Source organism: Silurus aristotelis, assembly GCF_946808225.1.
Source record: "Silurus aristotelis genome assembly, chromosome: 26".
Lineage (NCBI taxonomy): Eukaryota > Metazoa > Chordata > Actinopteri > Siluriformes > Siluridae > Silurus > Silurus aristotelis.
Genome location: NC_139599.1, coordinates 15,080,460 through 15,094,889, shown reverse-complemented (window position 1 = coordinate 15,094,889; position 14,430 = coordinate 15,080,460). Strand labels below are relative to the sequence as shown.

The following is a 14,430-nucleotide window of genomic DNA, read 5'->3' as shown; positions in this document are numbered from 1 at the left end:
GGGATGAAGCTTTGCGGGTCGTTTCTCAGTTCGGAAAACAGATGCCGGTGGGGGGGAATTATCGACGTCGTTGTGACTTCAATCAGAGAGATTCTTCTTGGAGCTCTAACAGTGACTCAAATGATTAATAATAAAGCGTGTGTTGAGTTTCAAACTCGGGTGATGTATTAGCTCGCATGCTAACCGTACACGCGCCTCCTACGGCATGATCCGTTTTTGTAAATCACCCGCATGCAATTCATCAGATTCATGCAAACGACTACTGTTTATAAATGTCAGAGATTCCTTTTACTGAATCATATCAGGCTTCATATCAGGTTTCATATTCCAAGCAACAATGTGAATTTGCATGCGTTAGTTAATTAATGATTAAGGGGTTTCGTGTGGATGTGTGATGGAACACTGTATCTTGTGCCCCATAGCAGAGCTACCAGCAGCTCGGTGGAGTCACGGAGCTCAGCAGCAGGGGATCACTCTCAGCAGCTGAGTGGAGTCTGGATCAATATCAATCTCTAAACTCGAACAATAAACACAAGCTCTGTGTGAGTAGTTTATCCAGCTTCTGCACTGCATAAAGCCGAGAGGGATCGCTTGTCCCTTTTAGAAACGAGGTAGCAGATACTACGGTGATATTCTCATTGCACCGATGTGTCGAGGTGCAGCACTGTTCAGTGCTCGTCTGTGTTGCATAACCAATAACACATTATGATCATTTTGACTTTTGAGCGTGATCAGGGTTTCACCCAGCAAAGACAGCAGAAATGTATGGCTACTCTAAAGCTATTTTGTTAAAGGTATTAGTTCAGGGGTATTCCAGTAATTTCTGCAAACTACCTTAGTTCCAGATATGCAGCTAACATGACTGAATTGCAACAACAGTTTTATATTAAAGATTATTTCAAGAGTGGAAACTTTCCATGGGAATTAACCTGGAATTAAAGAAAATAAAGTGGGAATTAAAAAATTGCATGGAACAGGAAACTTAAATGGCGTTAGAAAACAAAAAATCTTGCACAATAACTTTGGTTAAAACAAGCAGATTAAATGCAATTTCAGTTGAATATCTACTCGGCACATGCACACTGCACACTGCACACTTACTGCAGGGGTATTAAAGCCATACCCCCTACATGCACTGTGTATTCCTCCATAAAATAACAAATCATTTCATAAAGCCTGCACACAAAATATGTCAAATAAATGGTGAGTAGTCACATAAATTACATAAATATAAGATACATTTATGTTTAAAACATAAACTGTGTGCTGTGTGTAAGCTATTTTGCAACAAAATTACAATAAGGATTAAATCAGTCAAAAACGTCATTTTATAAAACATGATTTGGTTTGTACGTAAGCTTATGAACAAATAAAATATTTATTTGTTTGTATATGATACAGCTTATATACATATCCACAAATTTCTAATTAATTCCCATAAATTCCTGGAAAAGTTTTTTCAAAAATATAACTGAAATTCCCCAGATAAAGTTCCCATGAAAATTTTCCTGAAAATGTGTTCTCCTATAGCAAGTTTTCTCGAGCGCTTTATTCAATCTACTACAAAACCTCTTATGAGACCCTCTGATGTCCAAGTGTTCATTAAGACTCATTAAAGTATTAAGTGTAATCATATCCTGTACAATGTTTATTCGAATGGAGTTTTTAAACATCTAGGATAAGCTTGATATTGTTTTTGTGTATGCTTAATTTTTACATGACTGACACAAGAAGATATTATTTCCTAATTTAGACAAAACCGTTTATAATTAGGTGTCCTCTGAATATCTATTATATAGTGAAGCACTGTGTTGTAGAACAGCACAAACACATCCAGCCTCCACGGTTTATCTAAGGTAGATTAAGTTACAAGTTTTTAAGCCTTTCTGAAAAAAAAGTGTGGCTTTCCGCATTAGCAAGCTGGAGAGATTGGAAAATTCTGGAAGGTGCTAAACCACACGGAGGGAAGGACCATAAGAGACATCGGCCTGCTTTATAAACATGATGGCAACTTCTATCCGCAAGTAAATAGAAAGCTTTGGAAAGATTAAAGCACCCATATTTCTTTGTGTCTGAATTGGCAAGGTTTGAAGGGGTGGGGGTGGTGGGGGGATGCAAACATCTATAACAGACAAGAGTAACCTTTAAAAATGTTTAGACCCTTCAGAGCAGTCATTTAAAGTTTGGGTGAAGATAATACTTAAGAAAACTGAGAATTAATCTGGGCTCTTGGCATGGCAGAAAATAAAGAGGGATTCATGTCCCTCTCCCTCAATCAGAGCGACTCAACAGCCCTCAGCACCATGGACAGCAGCCATCACGCCTCACGCGCTGTCGAAGAAGACGAGTAAACAAGAGGTACAGTCAACATGTAACAAGCAAACAAGAAATGCGATGGCAGGAGGAGGCGGATCGTCAACTGCAGCTGCGGAGAACAAGGACTGATTAACAAGAAGTGAAGATGGTGTTCTGAAGTCATCTTGCAGCACGTCCAATTTCTAAGTGCTCTTTCTGTTTTTTTTTTGTTTGTTTTTTTCCAAATAGAAAGCTCTTCAGGACTGAGAAGCACAACCCTAGAAAAGGTTCAAACGTTTTTGTTTTTCTTTTTTCCTCGTCTTCAAATTTTACCTCTGTGTGGCATTTACATCAAGTGCAAATTGGATTTTTAAACCTTTCAACCATTTTTACTTTGAATGCATTTTGCCACCTCACAGCTCTGGGGTGTTCGGTTTAATCCTGAACTAAGGTTACTGTCTCTTTATAGTTTTATCGTTTTTTCTGGTGTCTTCTTAAGTTTCTTCCTACTTCACGAGAACTTACCGGTAGGCAGACTGTTGCCTCCAAATTGTCTGAGGTGTGTGATTGTTGTCATGTTTAGTATAATTAAAGATGGTGTATAATTATAAAGCTTTCTCAGCGTTGACATTTCCATCTACTCTTTATTTAGAAAGCAGTTCACAACACTTTTTTGAGTAAACCCCTCCCTTTAGACTCCATATGAAAACCTACAGTTAAAAATACACTACACTGAACACCTAAAAGTACACAACAATACTGACCAGTACCTAAAAAAAGCACATTTGGGAGCAAAGCTGTTATAACTTTTTCCCCATTTGTAAGTAAAGCATGGGTCTGTGTGTGTTGTACACAGTCTGTTTTTTGAATACAGAAATAATCAGACTCCTATGTGTTATGGTCATTCGACTAACTGTCTCATAGTGTTCTCAGAGTTAGCTCATCCTGGAAACCTTCATTAGACCTGGTGACCTTGAGAAAATGGCTTTCTGTTGCTAAACATCCTCATGCCAGACAGAATTTTACCAAAATAATTACACTGACACACACACTCCACACAGGCAATGCATTTTAAATCGCTGATACAGGAAAACAGCTGGACATTGTTCGGAAACTGGTACAAACCCCTGTCATGGCTGTGGGGCTGAATCTCGTGAAACTGTGAAACTGCTAACATTCAGCCTTAAATAGACAGTTTGATTTATAGCAGGAATAAACCCGTGTTGACCCTGGGAAAAAATATTTTTTAGAAAATAAAGAAAATAATCAAGATCTTTTAGCTGACTCAGGTGACATTCAGACAGACTGGGTTATATAAACAATGAGAATTGTAAACACCCATAATGCATTTGGTTTGGGCTGCAGGACTCCTGTGTGAGATTATCCAAATAACTTACTTGCACTTAAACTAGGAATCTGATGTACTGTATAGGTGATAATGTATCATTGAATAAATAAATAAACACGAATTGAATGCTATAGAAATAATACATTACAAAGAAACTGTTTATATTTATATACATATAGAACATTCTTACATTTACACTTGATCGATATCCTAAACCCATTACTTTCTTTGATGATAATAGCAGGGCAATGGTCAGCTTTTCTCTTTAGACTCAGATAATTGTGAACTTCATTTGAAGAGTTTTAACGGTGATGTGTAATGTCGTTTCTATGGCAATAGACCTCAGGTGAGTGGGAGGAGCTGCCATGAAACACAGAGGTCTTACTTTGTTCTTTGTGGTGTCTAGACACATTTTTTTAAAAAAGGAAATTGCTAGTATGCAATTTGATGCAATTTCACAGACTCTAGTATTAAGGTGAAGATATTAAAACTTATTCTGCGACGATTCTTTTAGCCTGAATGTGATTCCAGTCAATGTGACAGTATAAGTGTGACATGACCTACATGGAGAATCCAGGTATTTAACAGTTTACCAGTGTTATAAACAAAATGTTTTCAGTGGATACAATCACAGACATGAAATGACAGATATGGGAATCGATGAATAATTAAATAAAAACCAAACGCTGCATTTTAATATGTTTTTCATGGTAAGGTAATATATGCATGAAATTGCCCTGCAGCTTTTCCAATTTCCCTGCATTTCAACACGGCAACTATCCAGAACTAAAACTGTTACAGGCAGTTAAATCAGCTTTTAAACCTTTCGCTCGCAGTGTATGGCAAAAATATTGAGAACTGAAAGTTTTACAGGAAAACTTTTCAGTCCAAGAATGGTCTGAATTAACATACTTTGATTTGCAGGACCAGATTCACATGTTTCCCAGCCCCTGCTACTGTCTTTAATTATATAAAAATGGAGTTTTGGTATAACAGGCATCCGAATTGATTAGCTCTTGGTGTGTTCATGATGTAACATATAATATATCTGACGATTGTACTGTTAATAGCCAATATCACTGACTATGACACATAATACATAATATAAATAGTAAAATGTGTGTATACATGCACCCCTGTGCAAAAGTTTTAGGCAGGCTATGCAAAAATGCATGCTGAAAAAATGCTTATAAAAATAAGTGTTATTAGCTTATTTTTATTACTTAACAAAAGAAAAGTAAATGAACAGAAGAAAAATCCAACTTTAAAACAATATTTGGTGGAACTCTATTTGCCTGCAAAACAGCATCAATACTTCTAGGTACGCTTGCACACAGTTTTTGAAGGAACTCGGCTGGTCGTTCCAAACATCTTGGAGCACTAAGCACAGTTATTCCTTGTTTTTCTCAATGCTGAAGATTGTTCTTCATAACATTCAAACTTCATATAAAATTGATGATTTGTGGTACCTGCTTGGTATTATTGGTTAATCAAACACCTGATTCTGACCCTACAAAATCCCTGACTTTGTGCAAATGTAAGAATTGAAAGCCAAAGTGTGGCCACACTAAATATTAATTTGAGATGGATTTTCTCTTCTGTTTATTTACTTAAAAAAAAAAAAAATTGTGATAAAAAAATTAATTATAACACTTTTGTTTTGACATTACATTTACAGTACAGAATGTCTTTGGATTAAATTAGCATGAATTTTCCTCTTCACTTGAACTAGGAGGCCAAAACCTGTTCCAGCATGACAATGTTCCTTTGCACAAAACAGTTTATTATAACAGTAATTAGGTACTAAAGATGCAGAATGTAATGTTTAAAAATCACATACGAATCCTATGGTCAGGTGTACACAAGCTATTGTCTATTGAGTGTGTGTCTTGTTTTGTTTGAACTGCATGTTTCAGGTGTTGCGCAATAATGCATTTGCGCCGCCTTCCCAGCTTCCTTTATGACAATAGTTGTTTTGATATCTAAATTTTTCTATACCATTTAATCATTTTTATTCCATCTTATTTACAGAGACTTGAATAGACAGCAATCTATATAACCTAATAATAAAAGTGAAAACGTGTTGTTACATAAGCCTTTATGAACATATTGTTGTGTTCTCAGAGGAGATGTTTATTTAACAGTGATGGTAGGAGTTTCCAGTATCAGCGATTTTTCACACTGGGGAAGTCTGTTTCATTTGTTTTTTGTCTTCAAGAAAGAGAAGAGAGGAAAAGTGAGAGATCCTAGTGAGGGAATGACTGTATATTGCAGCTGTAATGCATGTAATAACAGGAAGTAACTAGTTTTATCAGATGTTCCACATTGCTTAACATAACTATAAAGAGATCAAAAGTATTTACATACTGTGCACTTTAACGAGCAACCACTTCTGGTTGCTGTGTATTAATTACAGAGCTTGTGCTACGTAATGTACTGAACTTCTTTTTTAACCCAAACGCAGCTCAGGCCATGCGGCATTATTGAGCTTCATTGACTGCATTACACGGTGTTCAACTTCTGTACATTCCAGCAATCTTCCACTGTTTGCCAGCCATTAGGGATATTGTGAAGCAGATGCTTTTTGGAGAGAAGCATTGGAGGAGGACTCTAACAAGCCTCCGATGAGCTCATTAGGGCTGTGTGCCAGCACCGTATCCTAACAACCGATGGTGTTCCTGGCCCGCCTCTGCCTCTGCCTGCTTCTGACATGGTGTGAACCAGCTGTGTGAACCAATCCCAAGTAGACTTCCCATGGCACAAAAATACACAGTGGCCCCTGTCAGGTGTGTGCTGAAGCCATGGGAAGTCCAAACCCAACATGACAATGCACCCATGTATAAGAGCAGATCCATGAAGATATGCTTTATATGGAGTACCCTGGATGTGCACACATCTCTACAAGCACACTATACAATTTAATGGAGCATCTTCCTGGAAGAGTGGAGGTTATCCAAACAGCAAAAGGAGACTACATGTGGAATTGGATGTTCAAAAAGCACATGCTTGCGATCGGGTGTCCACAGACTTTTGCACATTTAGTGTATTTTACTGACATTCTATTAAACAGCACTGCTGTAGTCACCCGTATGGTTAAGCAGCAGACAAAACATATACGTATTGAAAATACCACAGTATCGCAAAAATCATGGTATAACATGATGTCCGTTCAGTTTTTTTATTTATATCGACATAACTTGATATTTATATTGACATTTAAATTGAAGCACCAAAACTGACGCTAAATAAATAACGACATTTCCATTACTGTAATGGTTTCAAATCTGCTCTATTTTTTCTCTCAAGAAATTGAAAAAAAGGTATTTTTCATAAAACATAAAGCATATTTCATTTCTTTTCTGGAAAAAACAAAAATTACCAGGAATTTATGGGAATTTAAAGTAATTAATCCGAAATTTTGGAATTTGATTTAATTGTTAGTATAATAGCACAAGGAAGTATTAAACATACATTTATGTAATATTTATGCAATTTATGTGAATACTTGCCAAGATGGCCATTTTTTGATGTGCAGGATACAAGAAATGATGTGTTGTGTTATGGAGGAATGCAGTGCATGTAGGGGGAGTGGCTTTAGTGGTCTGCAGTAAGTGCGCTGTGTGCATTTAATTAATGAATGTGTAGGATAGAAACTGAAATTGCATTAAATATGGTTTAAAACAAGATGATCCTTCATTTTTATTTTAAATACAGTACATTTAAGTTCCCTATTATCGGCTAAAACCTGCAATTTTCTAAATTCCCAGTTAATTCCCATTAATTCCCGGTTAATTCCCATTAATTCCCATTAATTCCAATGGAAAGCTTCCAGTCTTTAAAAATGTCAGAACTTTTAAACCCTATTCCAAATGGACATGTGAGAATTCTTCCTAACAAGTCGATTTTCATATGGGCAATCACTTTTGGTCTTACAGGACTTGAATGAGCTGTTACTATGGAACCAATATCATGTTAAAATGAGTGCAATTAAAATATAAAAGTGTGATCTGAAATCCAGCCAGCCAGCTATATTTTAGCTACTAGCTAGTGTATGTAAAACACTACGCTTCTTTGACGATCGCTTGACATTCAATGGCTTTATAGTTGTACGCCGCTGTTCGTGCGCCATGCTGCCACTGAAATGCACACAAGGATGCTTTTAATTGCGTGGTCAGAAAGGGGAGAGGCATGATTATTCATAAAGAGATGAAAATAGCTGAATTAATGAGCAGCTTCAAACAAAAGCTTCGCAAGACCAACATTGTTCATCACAGCTGTGTTTTTTGAAAGGTCACCAAACAAAAGTGATTACAGCATGAAGAATAAGCAGCAGGCCAGAAACCTCGGCCGCACACATTCTGCACTGTAATTAAACACTAGCCCAAACCAAGTCGTAACCCTGTTACACGATATACTATAAAAAACAAATCAACACCACACAATCGTTCGTACACAAAAAGCTGTGCTCGTACAGCCACGGGAACGGGTAAACTCTAAACCCTTGGCCGAGTCTCAAATAAACCGGACGATGTCTGAATTGTTCTCCAGTAGAGCGAGAGGTTGGTAATGCATTCGCGTTTGATAGACGCTATTTACTCACGCATATGATTATAATCAGAAATTATTCGTGGCCCGAAGCCATACGATTACTGCAGCAGCTGTAAGAGCGATCCTCCCAGGGAGGGAAGAGGGATTCTAAACAACAGCAGAGATAAAAATCGCACTTGGTTGCACGCAACACAAGCCGCCCTGTTCTGTGTAGGCTGGCTGAAGTACTGGTCAACTACTGTACTACAGGGAGCAACCGGAGGGCATGTGGTGTGAAATTCAATTCAGATTAGCACACAAAAAGTGCTTCACTGTGTAGTCCAACATAAGCAAGTTTTCAGCAGGGGTGAAAAGTCAACGTTTGAAGAAATCACAAAAATCAGGACTGACTACACAGAGCCGGGACTCAATATATAACTAGACCTTTATAGAAATATTTAGTATACATTTTTTTTTTTTGTGACCCATCAAGGGTTTGTATTTTTTTTTTGTGATGTGTTTGTCCAAATGTCCAGAGCACATGGCATTTCCTAAGCGCAACACGTCTACTGTATGTTCTAGCTCTGGTTCAGTTTGTGCCTTTCAGCTCAAATTGGCATCCCCAAAATAAATGCTGCAACCAAAAATACCCGGTTTGCTTTACCCGCATTTGGGTCGAATTCACAGCAAAAGCGCTTCGAAGTTCACTCAGAAGCAGGTTTTTATTTTTAAGCAGAACCTAAATATGATATTCTCAGCTGCCTGTTTCACCACACAAACAAATAAATGTCATAGTGTGTTCAGGTACTGATGAGCTTTTCAACAGAGCGGCAATTAAAATTAACCCTCTGCCAACAGATAACGTATCATAACAAATAAAACTCAATAGAAACTCCTTGTAGAGTAATTGTTTTCCAGGTAATAAGTCACTGACCTGCTCACACCAGTGTATCTACTCCCATCGGTCATTTCAGGCTGTGATCTTTAAAATGGCATTCCGTTACGTCCCGGCAGACAGACGGTCTCTCCTTTTGTTGGCGCAAATATTAAATATTGCTGTCATCACTCTCCATTTGGTGCGAAAGTGTGAAACGCTTGGCTGGAGGGTGAGGCGGAAATATGGTCATCATTGCCATTCCTGCTACACCTGTCAAAAGCTGATGGACCTGCTATCATCAGAGGAAAATCATCGGTCACGGAGGGAAATTGGATGTGAGCCGCAGGATGACAGAAATCGAAAAAGGTCGAGTAAGTGCGACTGGTTCTCGAAAAGCTCCAACATTTATGTTTTGTGCTTGTGTGTGTTTTAGCGTATTGAGCTCGAACCGTTCTGTTCACCTTAGTTCAATCTGACACAAGGAATCCGGGTCACAGTGGACAGTAATCTGTCTTCAGTCTCTTCTTAATATAAATTCATAAAAAGTGCATGTAGATTCAAATTGGAAGACTTCACTCCATCTCCAACTCACCCCAAATACAGCCATCTTTAAAAGCAAAGACATGGTGAGGTTAAGATGAAGAGAGGAGGGGTGGAGGAGGGGATGCAAAAGAATTAGAGAGGGAGAAAGACGAAGCACAAGAGACAGAGAGAGCAACAGGAATGGAGAAAGTGGGAGAGAGACTCAGTGAGAGATGAAAATTCTAAGTGAGGGAAAGAAACACAGGAAAAAGATATAAAGTGAAAAAAAAAGATAGGGGGCAGGAATGTAGGAACAAGTCCATTCCGTGGTGTGATAAAAGAAACCTCCTACACAGTCACACAAAATACACACACACACACACACACACACACACACACACACACACACACACACACATAGGGACTACACATAGGGAATACACTCAGTTACCATTTCAGAGTGTACACCTATTGTACAGTATCTGCCTACCACAACATTAAGTGTTTGTAACCCATCTGTTTATGCATCAAATGTCAACCATTCCTGTTTTTTACTGAAGAGAACTATAGCACCTCTACATTACCTTCACACTTTAGCACCTCCACACTATAACACCTACACACAACCTTCACACTACAGCACCTCCACACTACAGCACCTCTACACTACCTTCACACTTCAGCACCTCCACACTATAACACCTAATCACAACCTTCACACTACAGCACCTCCACACTACAGCATCTCCACATTACCTTTACACTACAGCACCTCCACACTACAGCACCTCTACACTACCTTCACACTTCAGCACCTCCACACTATAACACCCCCACACTACCTTTACACTATAGCACCTCCACACTATAACACCTACACACAACCTTCACACTACAGCACCTCCACACTACAGCATCTCCACATTACCTTCACACTACAGCACCTCCACACTATAACAACTCCAAACAACCTTCACACTACAGCACCTCCACACCACAGCACCTCCACACTACAGCACCTCCACACTACCTTTACACTGCAGCACCTCCACACTATAGCAACTCCACACTGCCTACATACTATAGCACCTTCACACTACCTTTACACTACAGCACCTCCACACTACCTTTACACTACTGCACCTCCACACTACAGCACTTCCACACTATCTTTACACTACAGCACCTCCACACTACCTTTACACTACAGCACCTCCACACTACAGCACTTTCACACTATCTTTACACTACAGCACCGCCACACTACCTTCACACTACAGCACCGCCACACCACAGCACCTTGACACCACAGTACCTCAACACCACAGCACCTCCACACTACAGCACCTGAAGACCACAGCACCTTCACATTACAGCACCTTCACACCACACGCCTCCCCACTTCCTTCACACTATAGCCCCTCCGCACCACACCACAGTGCTCCAACTCCACAGCGCCTCCACACTTCAGCACAACCACACTACAGCACCTCCACATTACAGCACCGCCACACCACAGAACCTACACACCACAGCGCCTCAACACCACAGCATCTCTACACTACTAAACCTCCACACCACAGTGCCTCTACAATACAACACCTCCACCTTGCAGCACCTCCACAGCAAAATTCCTCCACAGCACCGCCACACCACAGCACCTATACACTACCTTCACACCACAGCGCCTCCACAGCACTGCCACACCACAGCACCGCTACACTAATGCCACACCACAGCACCTCTACACTACTTTCACCCCACAGCACCTCCACAGCACTGCCACACCACAGCATCTCCACAGCACTTCTACCCCACAGCATCTCTACACTACCTCCACCCCACAGCATCTCTACACTACCTCCACCCCACAGCATCTCTACACTACCTCCACAGCACTGCCACCCCACAGCACACACCACACCTCTAATTCACAATATCACAGAATCAATGCACCACAGCACCATGGCACCCCGACATCCCTGCACCTCTGCTGAACATATAGTTTTTGGCCAGTGGATCTTTCTCAGCAGGGCTGTGACACTGACACAGTGGTGTCCTGTTAGTGGGTGTTAAGGTGGCACTATTGGTGTCATAGCCATCAACTAAAGTGTGGGTTTTAAACACCTGAGTGTCATTGCCATCAGCCAGAAATATCCAGCAGAGCTGCATAATGTGGACAGGAAGTGATGATGGTGGTGATGAAGGGCCAGAGGATGATAAACACAAAAAATGAGCTGTAGTGCACACTGACAAGGCAACATTATTATTATTATTATAATATATATTATATTCATTTCAGTACATTTCCTTTGGTTGTTATGTATGCTAAACACTCGATCATACATGTCTTCAAAACAGCAGTGTCAGAAGAGATAAGAGATACCGAGTGATTCACCAAGAAGAGACGGAGTTACGGCTGCATAATATACTGTACACAAACAAAAAATAATATCGATGTTGCTCTGTAATGCTGATATGATACTGATATTTCCCATATTATTACACCACAATGTTTATTTTTAAAAGTCCTGAATATCACGTCTGGCGTCAGAGTGCAGCACTCAGGCCTGCCAATAAACCTACCTCAGAGAACGGGAAAGCAGCTTTGTTAGAACCTGGCAAAAAATGCGTGAAAAGTGTGAAAAGGAAAACTTTTGGCTTCAATTGTTTCGATAAAGCACGGCAACAACATCGTCCACTGTTTATCTACAGCAACAACCATAAAATGCAACGAACACACAAAATCATTGTGTGAAGCAGGCTTTGAAGAAAAACATCTATAAGGAGCATTCCATGTTGCAACTAAGCACAATCAATAACTAATAAATCATAAATACATAAATGATTAAGTAAATCACTTGTAGATGTTTAAACATCTGAACTCAGTCATGCAAAGCACCACAGTCACCTACAGCACAGAGCCTGCAGGGAAATATTTATTTTGACTTGTTCCTCATTGCTTCATTGTTTACATAAAACCTATATACAACTTATATACAACCCTTAAACCAACTGAAAATAAATATAATATGATATAAAAAAATAATACACTTAGATTAGAAATTACAATACAATAAAGAGTATTTTTCATCAAAACAAACAAGAAATAATACTATATTTTTTTTTGTTTATGACATTATATTGTAATATATATATATATATATATATATATATATATATATATATATATAAATAAAATCGCATGTGATTATATTACAATACAATGTAATAAACATAAAATAATGAACCTTGGAAAATAACTATATATATATATATATATATATATATATATATATATATATATATATATATATATATATATATATATATATATAATGTATATATGTATTTATGTAATAATGTATTAAAAATAAAATAATGAGCTTTAAAATTAAAGGAATTTTGCAGAAAAAAATGTTGTATCTTGAAGGTAAATGTAAAAAAAAAAGGTAAAAATTTTTTTTATATCAGACAATATAGAATAAATATGCTCATGGTATGATGTGTGATATATTTTTATTGTTGATATTTTTTCCACATAAAATATGAAATTAAAACCCTGTGAGAAACTCACCAGGCTCGAGCTCCAGCATGCTCAGGCTCATGTCTCTCTCTGAATCTCTCTCGCTTTGTCTCTTTCTATCAGTCTCTCTGTATCCTTGTCTCTCTCTCTCTCTCTCTCTCTCTCTATTTTCTGCCAATCTCTCTGTATCTCTCTCTCTCTCTCTGTATCCCTCTTTCTGTCTTTCTCTCTCTCTTTCTATCAGTCTCTCTATATCCCTTTGTCTGTCTCTCTGGGTCTCTCACTTTGTCTCTTTCTGTCTCACTGCCCCCCTCGCTCTCTCTGGCTTTCTCTCTTTCTATCTGTCTCTCTATATCCCAGTCTGTCTCTGTCTCTGTCTCTTTCTAAATCTGTCTCTCTCACTTTGTCTCTGTCTATCAGTCTCTCTCTGTGTATCCCTCTTACTGTCATTCTCTCTCTCTCTTTCTCTCTATTTGTCTATATCTCTTTCTGAATCTGTCTCGTCTTTCTCTCTCTGTATTCCTCTCTGTTTATCTCTCTTTTTTTAAGCTCTCTCTCTTTTTTTCTGTCTCTCTCCCTCTTTCCATCTTTCTCTGTCTCTCTTACTATACTGTATACCTGTATATAGTATAATTACATTACACATAATTACACGAACGTTTTTTATTTCAGTTTTAATTCTTTACCTTCAGGCCATAGGAGTGGAGGACTGTTTCCTTCCTGTCCCGACAGTCCCGGCTGTTACAGTCCTGTCCTTTATATCCGGAGCTTCTTAACGTCCAGGGTCCGTAATTTCCCCCGTGTCGTGCTGCCCATTATCATGATTCTCCCGGGCGGTAATGAGTGTGTCCTGCAGCACAGGAACGTTAGAAATAAAGCCGGTAAAACATTGGTCCTGTCCCGGACACAGAGCGGTAACGGGAGACTGAACTCCGCCTGAGCGGTTCTCAACTTCTCACTGACTGACTGAGGGGGAAAAAAAAACTACTCGTGGCGCGAAAGGAACCGCCGCCGCACGCGCCTCGATCCGCGCGCTCAAATACTGAAGCGGCGCTCGCGCAACTGAAAAGGGGCGGGGCTTGGAGCACAACCCTCTTCACAGTGCACTGGCAGATGAACTGGACCCCAATACCCTCCAGTTATTCATATAATAAAAATAAAATCTAAGAAACAAGTCGAATGTTTCTAAATATTCACATAGCTATCGTATGGACTCTGCAATATTCAATCAAAATAAGATTTATTCTAAATTCCAACTCAAATTAGTTTCACAAAGCTAGGAAAAACTTACCTATGGGTAATGGGGTTTCCAGGTCTTTAGACCAGGCGTGCCAA

General features: G+C 39.0%; 1 protein-coding gene across 1 annotated transcript in view; it reads right to left on the bottom strand.

Annotated features, from left to right (window-relative positions):
* drd2b (dopamine receptor D2b) overlaps positions 1-14,139 on the bottom strand; it is a 43,704-nt gene extending 29,565 nt beyond the window's left edge. The window contains exon 1 of the mRNA XM_083530721.1: positions 13,782-14,139. The gene's annotated coding sequence lies outside the window, so the exon portion shown is untranslated. The remainder of the gene's footprint in view (positions 1-13,781) is intronic.
* Between the last annotated feature and the right edge of the window lie 291 nt (positions 14,140-14,430).